Consider the following 13,474-nt stretch of genomic DNA (forward strand, 5'->3'; position numbering starts at 1 on the left):
AAATAAAATCTTTAAAAAATAAGAATAATATTTTTTAATTTTTTATTTTTAATTTTTTTTGATGTTGAAATATTTTATTTTATTTTTTAATTTTTTTCCAATTTATTTATTTTCAGAAAAACAGTATTCATTATTTTTTCACCACACCCAGTGTTCCATGCAAGCCGTGCCCTCTATAATATAAACATATAATATATTTTTATCCCCAGGGGTACAGGTCTGTGAATCGCCAGGTTTACACACTTCACAGCACTCACCATAGCACATACCCTCCCCAGTGTCCATAACCCCACCCCCCTCTCCCAACCCCCCTCCCCCCAGCAACCTTCAGCTTGTTTTGTGAGATAAAGAGTCACTTATGGTTTGTCTCCCTCCCAATCCCATGTTGTTTCATTTATTCTTCTCCTACCCTCTTAAGCCCCCATGTTGCATCACCACTTCCTCATATCAGAGAGATCATATGATAGATGTCTTTCTCCGCTTGACTTATTTCGCTAAGAAAAAAAAATAAGAATAATTTTAAAATTTTTCAAAGATTATTTTCCAGTACTTTCTTTTGAAACTGAATATTATGGATATTGATATTCGGAGAAAAAAATACCAATAAATAGAAAGTAACCATAGCCTAATAACTATGTAACTATACAAATGCTCTAGAGACAGTATGAGATTTTAAAAAATTTTTCTTAAAAAATTTTTTAAGAAAAGAATAAAGTTGTATCAGAGATTTCCATCAAAAACAGACTCTGCTTCCAGAGAAGATGGCAATATGAGCCTGAGTGTCTAACCCTTCTTATTGTTTCCTATATGTCACATCAAACATTACACTTTCATGGATTTTGGTTTTCAGCAGTTTTACTATTATATGCCTCAGTATGATTTTTTAAAAATTTTCCTGCTTTGGATTTCTATAGTTTTTTGAATATATAGCCTGATGTATATCTGTTTTTGAAAAATTATCTTTTCAAACATTATTTCAGCTCAGTCTGCTTTCTCTTCTGCTTCTGGAACTTCAATCATCTTTATTAATTGAAAAGGAAATTAATGAAAAAAACAGACTGTTTCATTGTTCTCCATTTATCTTTAATGCTCTTGTCATATTTTTTATCTTTCTGTTCTCCATGCTTCAGTCTGGGTATTTTCTTCTCATCTATTCCAGTTTATTACCCTTTTCAGTTGTGTCTAATATGCTATTAAGTCATTTATTGAGTTCTTAATTTCAGAAATTTTAGTTTCAATTTCTTGCATTCCCATTTGAAAATACTTTATATTTTCCATTTCCCTGTTTAAATTCATGTTGTCATTTAAATTCTTGAAAATATTAATCAGCTGTTTTAGTGTCCATGCCTAGTTAAATACTTTCTTCAAATTTTCCTGGGTGTTTATTTTTCTATTGTCCTTTGACCAATTTATATTGTGTGCATGACTGGTTATTTTTCATTGAATGCTAGCCATTGTCTATGAAAATTTTAGAGATAATTTGAGGCTGTTGATGATGTTATATTTCTCCAAAGAGCATTTATTCTTGCTTCTGGCAGTCAGTCTAAAAAAGATTTCTAATCTTTAATCCTATCAGAGATTCAGCTGACCCTAAGTGAACTTCTGACTTAGGGAGAGCAGGTCTATTTCTGGTTCACCGTAACTCTTAGGTAGCCCTTTAAGGTTAGAATTTAAGACCAAGAGTATTTATGGGGCTATAACTCCATTGCATGTATTAAACTCTAATTTTTGCCCCCAAACTGTCACAAATTCTATTTCTCTTTTGACTTCTTTTTTCTCTGAGATATTAACTCTGCATGTCCTTGCTGTATAGTGACTCTGATGATTTAAAAAAATGTTTCATCCAGTTTTGCTCTCTCTTCTCTTCAACATGGTTCTGAAACAAGCTAGTAAATCATTTTTAGGAACACACCTCTTCCCAGTTGGCTCTTCAGTCTCCTATCTTGAAAATGAGTAGACAGGAACACCTGGGTGGCTCAGTGGGTTGAAGCCTCTGCCTTCGGCTTGGGTCTGATCCTGGGGTCCTGGGATCGAGCCCCACATTGGGCTCTCTGCTCGGCGGGAGGCCTGCTTCTCCCTCTCTCTCCACCTACTTGTAATCTCTGTCTGTCAAATAAATAAATAAATAAATCTTTAAAAAAAATAAGTAGACAATAAAAGCTTACCCAATTCTGAAAAGAATTTGAATATAGAAATCAGAACATCAAGTTACTCACCTTAAATATATATATATATATAATTTTTATCTGTCAATTATGCATCAGTAAAGTTGAAAAATTGTGCTAAGACAGTTTAATACATATATGGAAAAATAATAAAATTGGATCTCCTGTCCACAATCAGTTCAAGATTGCTTAAGACCTTAAAATTGAAAAGCCAAAATCTTACACTAAAAAATAAAAGAATATTTTAAAAAATAAAAAAGAACTAGAATATTGAAGATAGACCAAAACTAAGAGATTAAAAAGTGCAACCCCCAAAAAGCATATGCTATGCTAATAGAAGTCCAGCAAGGTGTCATAAATATCCTTAGAGAAATAAGAGAAGATAGTGTACCCATGAAATAAGAAAGAATGATACAAAATTATTTATAAGTCAAATAACAAAATAGCAACTTGAAGAATTGAGAAAATTTTGAAAGGAAATAAATACACTTGCAAAAATTTTTCAAATCAAACATCTTGGAAATCCTAAAAAAAACCCAGAGTCATAAGCATGTATATGGCTTAGAAGCCGTGTGACTCAGAGAAAATATTAGCCTTACATTGTTTTTTACAGCCTTAGAGAGAGAATCAGGATAAAATTAAGCAATGGATTTTAGTAGCTAATGATTAGTGGTAAAAATATCAAAAAGTTTTCAAGGTATAAATTTCTAACAAATGCTTTATGATAGGAATTAATTATTAAATATTAATCCCTTGTTATTTGGATTTTATTTTTTATTTTTATTTTTTTAAGATTTTTTTTTGAGAGAGAGAGAATGAGAGAGAATAAGAATGAGAAGGGGAAGGTCAGAGGGAGAAGCAGACCCCCTGCTGAGCAGGGAGCTCGATGCGGGACTCAATCTTGGGACTCCAGGATCATGACCTGAGCTGAAGGCAGTCATTCAACCAACTGAGCCACCCAGGTGCCGTGTTATTTGGATTTTAGAAATTACATTTTTATAAAAGCCACAAATACATGAAATATATGGTCTAATCTGACGATTCAGTCATCAAAGTCATTGAAAATCTGACTCTTTGAATTTTGCTGTCTTGGATGGACATCACTTCTTATGAAAATGTATCCAAATTTTGGTCATTCTAGTGTCTAAGAAAATATAAAAGTAGCATAAATGCTAACCTTTAGAGTCCAAATAAAGACAAATTCCCAGAAGTGGTACTAATGATCTGCATTCAACCCCACAGTTTTCAGTCAGATACTGTCTTGATCACAGCCAAACAGAATGTAAGCTCTACTCTCAAAATCCCATAAGAGATTTTAGGACAATTATTTTATTCTTCCATTTTAGTTTTTACTATTAATCATAGAACCTGTAGTGTTGAGAAACAATGCAGAGAAACTACTATTTGAAATATACACTTAACATAACAACATTATGAAACCACATGACATAATATGATAATTAGTAAATATATATTCTGAGCTCTTTAGCAAACCCATACTCAAGAATTAAGTTATTTCAAGTTTATGTGCCATATCATATCATAATGTTTCTTTTCTCACAAATGGAAAGGGGAAGAGGAATTGTGTTATCGTCTTCACCTATTCCCACCCTTGACAGCCTATAATAAGCTTTGAGATTCTCCTCCTCCTTTACTACAGAATAGTGAGTCACCTAGAGTTACATAACACTCAGTTCCTAGGAATCTAAATTTCTCATTTTCTCCTTAATCTCAAAAGAGCTTATTGCTTAAAGCAAACAACAACAACAAAACAGTTTTAAGGAAATATTGATGACAGCAAAAAGAAGGGGGGAAATTGCAAACAATTGCCAGGATGTGCAAACTGTGATGATTGTCTTTTCATGAACTCAGAATCATGCAAGTATTGATTCTCCATTTGCATGAACCTGAGAGTGAACATCTCCTTAGTTTGTGCCCTAGGCACCTTGTCTCACCCTATTTCCTACTATGCATGGAAAAATTTTTTTTAGAGATTTATTTATTATTTTGAAAGAGAAAGAGAGGGAGAGAGAGCTCATACATGTCGTGGGGGAGAGGAAGAGGGAGTATCTCAAACAGATTCCCTGCTAAGCACAGAATCCCATGTGGGCTTTATCCCACAACGCTAAGACATGACCTGAGCCAAAATCAAGAGTTGGATGCTTAACCAACAGAACCACGCTGGTGCCCCGCTGCAACATATTCTTGACCTATATGTTTGAGGAAATTATTGCAGCATCAATTGTGACTACTGAAACAAAATAGGTGCTATAGAGGATAAATTGAATAAATTTTCATACATACTTATCATAAAATTAATAGAATATTATGCTGTTGTTCAAAAGAATGAGTGAGCTCTCTATGTAATGATATAGAAAGATCTCTAATGTCTGTCATTATATGAAAATATCAGAAGAGCAGAACAGTGTTTTTCATATGCTCCAATTTGTGATTAAAAAAATTAAAGATTATTTTATTTAGTTTTGCATAAAATGTCTCTAAAAGGAAACAAACAAAAAAACCCTCTAGCTAATAGCTGTTGCTTCTTGAAAAGGGAACTAAGCTGAAAAACATCAGTTGGAAACAGAGACTTCCTTTTTGAACTTTTAAAATATTGTTTCAAGTGTATATGGTACCTACTGAAAATTACAGAAACAAATAAAATGAAAGCTTTTCATTGTACTCAGCAAAAAGAGGTTGCAAATAACCTTAGTAGTGGTTCCTTCAGGGACCTGGTAGGCATAGGAACAATATTGCACTGGATTAAAGAATTATACTGAAGTAAGTGGAGACATTCTAGTGACATTTTAAAGCTCTTTGGTCCTGGATAGGATAAGAGTAATAAGATAGTAGCCAGGCGTGGACTGAAGGTCATGAAATTGAGGGGCTAAATATCTACATGAATACTGATGTCACTCAACAGAGCAGAATACAGTGGGTAACTTACTTAAATAGTCTCTACCTCTTTTGCTTCTACATCTAAATTAAGGTTAATGGTATATCCAGTGTTTTGCAGGATCCAAGAATGATTGTCTAAACTCCAAGAATGATTGTCTAAAAGTTATTTACTGGAATTGGACAACCTGATTTCAATTGGGCAGTCGGCTTCTGATTCTGTTAAACTGTGTAGGATTGGCGAGTTATTTTGTTTCCCTGTATCTCACTTTCCTTATATGCCAATTTTATATATATGCTTTGAGGATTAAATGAGTTAATAGAGGTAAAGCGATGCCTGGCACATAGTAAATACTGTGTGTATTAGTTTCCTAGTGCTGCCATAACAAAATGCTAAACATTGTGTGGCTTAAATCACAGAAATATATTTTCTCATGATCTTGTAGGCTAAAAGTCTGAGATTAAGGTGTCAGGAAGGTTGACTTCTTCTGAGACTTCTCTCCTTGGCTTGTAGATAGTTATCTTGTCCCTGTATCTTCACATGATTTTCTTTCTATGTGTGTCTATGTCCTAATCTCTTCTTCTTATAAAAGCACCAGTAAGGGACGCCTGGGTGGCTCAGTTGGTTAAGCAGCTGCCTTCGGCTCAGGTCATGATCCCAGCGTCCTGGGATCGAGTCCCGCATCGGGCTCCTTGCTTGGCAGGGAGCCTGCTCCTCCCTCTGCCTCTGCCTGCCATTCTGTCTGCCTTTGCTCGCTCTCTCTCCCTCTCTCTCTCTGACAAATAAATAAAATCTTAAAAAAAAAAGCACCAGTAATATTGGATTAGGGCTCATCCTAATGCCCTCATTTAACCTTACATACCTCTTGAAAGTCCATATTTCCAATAAATCACATTCTTGAGTACTGAGGTTAGGACTTCAACATATGAGTTTTGGGTGGACATAGTTCAGGCCATAACACTCTGTTTGTGGCTGATGTAGTGTTCAGGATAATGGCAGATGTTTGGATACACAAGAGATCAGTGATACTTTGTATTAATGTCTTCATGGATTAAGGGGAGGACCAGGGACTTTATAGATGACAGCAGTGAGAAAGGGGAAAGAGTGATTTAACCTCTGGAAATTAAAATGAATAATTGTTGCATTAACTTGATTTATTCTTTAAGTCCTTAGAACCTCTCAATGGAAAACATTAAGAAATCTGTGGACACAAGTAGCTTGTGTATACAATGCTCTAGCTTAGCCCTTAGCTTTTACTTGGATAGGGAATAATGAAGTTTGGGGAAGAGTTACATACCAGATAGCACAAAATTTGAGTTAAATCTGTATGTATGCAATATATTCTTATCATGAGGTCAAATTTCTGTTTAGCTCTAATTACTAACAATGTCAGAGATTTTTTTTAACAGAAATATTTTTTAAAAATAGTTCTAAGAACTGTTGACTTATAACTTTGAGATTATCAATGTTTATTATCAGAAACTACATTTATTAGCGCAGAAAGCAGCATTTGTTGACTTCAAATTGTAAACTATGGTGACTAAATTTTTGTAATCTATGGAGGTCGCATTTAACACTGATAACCACTGAAGGTTAAATTTACTCATCACTTTTGGATAATTAACCTGCTTACTATGACCATACTGATCGAGCTTTAATTACTTAGCCAGTATAAAAGATGATGCAGATTCCTTTAGAATTCAGAACATGTCTAAAGACTTTTTGTGTAAAAGTTATTTTCAATGTAAAATAAATAGCATACAGAATAACTGGAAACAAGGCTGAATTTCAGTCTTCCATAATGAGCTGGTAGCATGAACATCAATGGGGTGTTTTTCTCCAGGAAGATGAAAAAACAATGTCCTGAAAGTGGCAAGGGGAACTGAAGTGTGGAAAAAGCGTATTCCCCCTTGAAAGGGCTTTACGTGAAGCTGAGTCTTTGAAGGGAGAGGCCTGGCTCTGTTTCAACAAGAAGGCAGAGGAAATCTCCAAGAGAAGGATGAGAATATGGGAAGTTTGTAACCATAGAAAAGGGAGTTAGTTCTTCAGGGTTTAGGGGGAATCTTTTGGAGAGTGGGAAGCAGTGAGAGTTGGGAATGGGAGTGAAAAGGCACAGGGCATTCTGAAAATGTGAATGTGGCAGAGGATGGTCAGAAGACCCGAGACTTCCTATATTTGGGAGGTGACCAAGTGTTACAGAGATAAGAGATACATGGATTTAGCTTTCCATAATTCTGCCAAGTTAATTATTCCACTGGTGGACTGGATGGGCACTCAGGCCTTTCAAGCGTCAGCCAAGATCCAGATGGATTGCATTTTCAATACAGCTCAAGTCAGGATGCCTGAGTGGCTCAGTCAGTTAAGCATCTGCCTTTGGCTTGGGTTGTGATCCCAGGATCCTAGGATCAAGTCCTGCATTGGGCTCCTTGCTCTGCCGGGAGCCTGCTTTCTTCTTCTACCTCTGCCTGCAGCTCCCCTGCTTGTGTTCTCTCTCTCTCTCTCTCTCTCTCTCTGTCTCTGTCTCTGAAAAATAAACTATATATATATGACAGCTCAAGTTACTGGGAAAGGATTTCAGCCTCTTAAGAGGGTCAGGCTGAGGTCTTCATTAATTACGAAGCTCCAGGGGCACCTGGGTGGTTCAGTGGGTTAAAACTTCTGCTTTCGGCTCAGGTCATGATTCAAGGGTCCTGGGATCGAGCCCTACATTGGGCTCTCTGCTCAGCAGGGAGCCTGCTTCCTCCTCTCTCTCTCTCTCTCTCTCTCTCTGCCTGCCTCTCTGCCTACTTGTGATCTCTTCCTGTCAAATAAATAAATAAATCTTTAATTGTGAAGCTTCATGAGAGGATTTGGGCTCCAGACTATTGGAAATGGGCTCCTTGGGAGTCATTAGAGCCCAGGCAGATACATCAGATGGCCTGGTCCCTAGGAGCTATGGTTTACTTATGATCGAACTGAAGTCCTATATCTTCTTATTAACCTTGAATACTCCTGGTGAGCCACGTACAGATGCAGGGTCTTATTTACCAGTGCAGAGAGGAAGGTGTGGCTAGATGAAATATGAAAAGCATGACAGAAAAAAGTTTGGAAAAGAATGAATTGTTGACTTCTGAGTATGTTGAGTTTGGGAACATAAGTGGACCACTCAGGTATAACTGAGCAGCAGGTAGTTTTAACTGTAGCCTAAAGAGAAAGGAAGGCAGGGAAGTTGGGAAACTTGCCAAGAGAGCTTCGTCCTGTCCTCATCCATGGTATGCCTGGATTGTTGGGGAAAGACTGTATGTTGGCTCTCAGATTCTTTCTCCTGCTCCCTACCTCACTCACTCTATTTGTCGTTTATCCTTTCTTCGGTTTCTGCCTCTTTTTCCATTTGACCCTTTCCCTTATCCATCAAGCATGCTTAGGTTTTCATTGCCTAAATAAATGTTCCTGAGTTCTGGTTCTTCTGCAAGCTACTGCCCCCTACCTCTTCACACACATTCTTTTTTTTTTTTTTCATAACTTTCCAAATAAGAGGTGTATTTGGTGCCAACACTTTGTTCTTCTACTCTTTAGTTCCCTGAGATTTCACTTTCATAACTCTGTGGGAGATTGTCCTTAATTCATTTGGGGCGGTAGGTGGACAGATCAGTGAAATAGATAAAGGGGATGAAGAAATATAATATTCCAGTTATAAAATAAGTCATGGAGATGAAAATTATAGCATAGGAAATATAGTCAGCAATATTGTTGGGATGTCTGGGGGACTCTGAGTTGAGCATCAGACTCTTGGTTTTGGCTCAGGTCATGATCTCAGGGTCATGAGATAGAGCTCCATAATCAGGCGCCTTGCTCAGTAGGGAGTCTGCTTCTCTCCCTCTCCTTTTGCCCGTCCCCTGCTTGTGTGCTCACTCTCTTTCTTTCAAATAAATAAACCTTTAAAAAAATAATGTTTTAATAATGTACATATGTACAGGTGACAGATGTTAACCACACTTACCATGGTAAACACTGAACAATGTACAGATTTGTCATATCAATATACTGTATACCTGAAATTATTATGACATTATATGTCAATTATACTTCAATAATAATTTAAAATTTTTTCTCAGATGACAAGCTAGTTTTAAACTAATTGCCAATTACAAGTAGTCATCCTGCTGACCTCTTGGCAGTGTTCAGTATTGTTGAGCACACTCTATTGATTCTCTTTCCTAGCCCTTGGCTGCTTTTCTTCCTCATTTTTCTCCTATCTCTTCTCTCTAAGCTTCACTAGACCCTCTTCCCTGGTTTTATGTTAAAGTTAGATATTCTGTATATTCCGTCTGTTGGATGCTTCATCCACCTAAAATCATGAGGAGGGTGGCTACCTGAAAGCTTTGAGGTGCTCAGGGACACACTCGCCAGTTGCAACCATCAATGTCACTTTAAGGACTCACCACCATCACCTGCTGCCACAACCATCACCAGAAGGAGAAGCAGGAAGATTTGTATGTGGATTTTCACCTAATATTCAAATGACTAAAAATATTTCACTAAAATAGGAGAGTCACAGAATGCAACCTACCACTTCGCATTCTGCAACTCTCAGCTCCAAGCTCCCAAAGCTGATTAAATTTGCACCACTTGCATTGCCCTGTATTGTGACCTCTATTACATTCCTTCAAGTAAAGGTGGTTCCTGACAGGGTGTTGAGAATTGGCTCCACTTAATTATCATCAAACCTACCCTCCTTTGTCCCTCTTATGTGTTGTCAGTATGATGAAAGTCTGTAGGATTAAGACATGAGGGCATTTAAGGTTTTATGAAAGTAAGCAGGTCATAATTGGGTGTTTAGAAGTTTTACACATTTGCTCTGACTCCCAAGCTTGGTGTAAGATATCAGGTCTGAGACCCCTGGTGCAACACTGCCTTTGAGCCTCTTATCTGTCACTTTGCTTATTTTCTAAGCCCACCTAATCTTCTCTAGCCCTGATTCCTGTCCTGGTCACTCTCAAGTGATCCATATCCATACTTCCAAGTGCTGATTGGGTAACTCCACATAGATGTCCTGCAGGCAACTTGACCTCAATTCATAACTGAACCTATTTCCTGTCCCCCCAACCCTTCATTCCCTCTTCCAAATAAAAACATACCTGTGGTCTCTACCTTCATAAATACCAACTATCCCCAACTCCTTCTCTCTTTCCAACCCCAGCAAACATTACCCTTGATATCGACTCTCTGATGTTTCTCCCATCTGTTAACTCCCTCACCCCCACTTCCACTGCCCTCGTTTCATGCCTCATCATTTACTGCCTGGATTTGTAATAACCTCCAGCTACTTCCCTTTCCAATCTGTCTTTTACAGTTTTGTCAGAAATGTGTCCTTTAAAAATAAATATATTCAGCTCCTGGATAAAAGTCTCTATTGAGGGGCACCTGGGTGTCTCAGTTCGTTAAGTGTCTGACTTCAGCTCAGGTCATTATCCTGGGGTCCTGGAATTGAGCCCCACAAGCCCCATGTCTTCTCCCTCTCCCTCTGCCTCTCCTACTGCTGGTGCTCCCTCTCTTGCACATGCTTGTTCTCCCTCTCTCTCATAAATAAATAAAATATTTCTTTAAAAAAAAAACTGTTGAAGCCTTGTTACATGCAAGACTAAATCTAAACTCATTAACCTGGCTTTCAGGATTGATCATTATGTGACCCCAAAATAATTTTCCCTTAGAGATTTTTTTAAATTTGTGTAAAATTTACATACAGTGAAATGTACATATATAAGGGGTACAACTTGATTACTTTTGACAAATGTACACATACCCATAACCAATACCTCAATCAAAATATAGAACATTTCCATCACTCTAGAAAATTCCCTCATGCCCTTTTCAATCAGTTTCCACATTCCCATAGAAAATCACTATTACAATCTTTATCATATTGATTAATGTTGTCTATTCTCAACATGAAGAATGTGTTTTTTTTCACACAACATAATGTTTTTGAGGCTCATTCATATACTGTTTCACGTATCAGTTGTTCACTATTTTTTTTTTTATTGCTCAGGGGTATTCCATTCAATTTAAAGTTGTTTCTGTTTCAGGGCAATAGTGATAAAGCAACTATAAATGTTCTTTTTCTTCATTAAATTTTTTTAATATCAATTTTATACACATAGATCTAATTCATTCATTTTAATAGTCCTATAATATCAGTTGAATGAATATGCCACAGTTTATTTCCCTTTTGATAGACATTCATATTGCTTCTAATCTTTTATAAACAAGGCCTTTGTACTAATCTTGTGTGCCCATGTGAGGTTTCTCTAAATAATTATCTGGGGATGGAGTTCTTAGACAATAGAGTAGCTTATTCTACTGTTATTGCCAAGGTGTCCTCCTATTTGTTTCTATTCTCATCATCCGTATTTGGTATTTGCTGTTTTTCCACATTTTTGCTGATTCCTAACATTTTTAGACCTTTTAATTTTTGCCAGTGTGATGGGTATCATTGATTACTCATGACATTGGACATCCTTCAGTATGTTTAATGACTCTTTTGATTTTCTTTTCTCTGAATTATCTGTTCTATCATTTGCCCATTTTTCTATTGAGTTTTTGCCCTTACTGATTTGTAGAAATTTTAATTTCTGCATCTCTAATCCTTTGCTTATTTTATGTGTTGGAAATGCCTTCTTCCAATATGTTGTGGTAAGTCTTTTGACTTGGTTTTTAGTGACTTCTATTTTAATTTATCAGTTTTTTTCCTTTAAGGTTTAAATTTTTGTGTGTGAGTCTTATTTCCTTTTCTACTTTGATAGTATAAAAATATTCTCTTCTATGAGTTTTATTGTTTAGCTTTTTACATTTAGGCTTTTAATACATCTGGAATTTATTTTTTTAATTTATTTTATTTTTTAAATTTAAAATCCACCAATTAACATATAATGCGTTATTTTTTCAGGGGTATAGATCTGTGATTCATCAGTATTATATAATACCCAGTGCTTATTATAACACATACCCTCCCTAATGTCCATCACCCACTTACCCCAACTCCCTCCCCCTCCCCTCCAGTAACCCTCAGTTTGTTTCCTAAATCCAAAGAAGACATACAAATGGCTAACAGACATTTGAAAAAATGTTCAACATCACTAGTCATCAGGTAAATACAAATCAAAACTACAATGAGATGCCATGTTACACCAGTTAGAATGGCAAAAAATTAAGATGACAGGCAAGGATGTGGAGAAAGGGGAACCCTCTTACACTGTTGGTGGAAATGCAAGCTGGTGCAACCACTCTGGAAAACAGTATGGAGATTCCTTAAGATGTTAAAAATAGAGCTACCCTACAATCCAGCAATTGTACTACTAGGTATTTATCCCAAAGAAATAGATGTAGTGAAAATAAGGAGAACATGCACCCCAGTGTTCATAGCAACAATGTCCAGGATAACCAAACTGTGGAAGGAGCCATGGTGCCTTTCAACAGTTGAATGGATAAAGAAGATATGGTTCATATATACAATGGAATATTACTCAGCCATCAGAAAGCATGAATACCCAGCATTTTCATCGACGTGGATTGTGTTTCATGGACTGGAGGGGATTGTGCTAGTGAAATAAGGCAAGTAGAGAAAGATAATTATTATATGGTTTCACTCATATGTGGAACATAAGGAATCGTGTGGAAGACCACAGAGGAAGGGAGGAAAAACTGAATGGGAAGAAATCAGAGATGGAGATAATCCATGAGAGACTCTGGACTCCAGGAACCAAACTGAGGGTTACAGAGGGAAGGAGTATCGGGATGGTATAGCTGGGTGATGGGTATTAAGGAGGGCACATGTTATGATGAGCACTGGTGTTATATGCAACTAACGAATTGATGAACACTACATTAAAAACTAATGATGTACTATATTATGGTTAATTGAACATAATAATAATAAAAAAGAGTCTCTTATGGTTTGTCTCCCTTTCTGGTATCATCCTGTTTCATTTTTTCCTCTCTGCCCCTATAATCCCCTGCCTTGTTTCTTAAATTTCACATATCAGTAAGATCATATTACTCAGCCATCAAAAAAATGAAATCTTGGGCGCCTGGGTGGCTCAGTGGGTTAAGCCGCTGCCTTTGGCTCAGGTCATGATCTCAGGGTCCTGGGATCGAGTCCCGCCTCGGGCTCTCTGCTCAGCAGGGAGCCTGCTTCCCTCTCTCTCTCTCTGCCTGCCTCTCAGTCTACTTGTGATTTCTCTCTGTCAAATAAATAAATAAAATCTTTAAAAAAAAAAGAAATCTTGCCATTTGCAATGACATGGGTGGAACTAGGGAATATTATGCTAAGCAAAATAAGTCAGTCAGAGAAAGACAATAATAAACATTTTTACATATGAATGTTTTGTGAAATTATGCTTTCATTTTTCTCAGGTAAATATGTAGGAGTGGGATT

Source organism: Neovison vison, chromosome X (assembly GCF_020171115.1).
Source record: "Neovison vison isolate M4711 chromosome X, ASM_NN_V1, whole genome shotgun sequence".
NCBI classification, from domain to species: Eukaryota; Metazoa; Chordata; class Mammalia; order Carnivora; family Mustelidae; genus Neogale; species Neogale vison.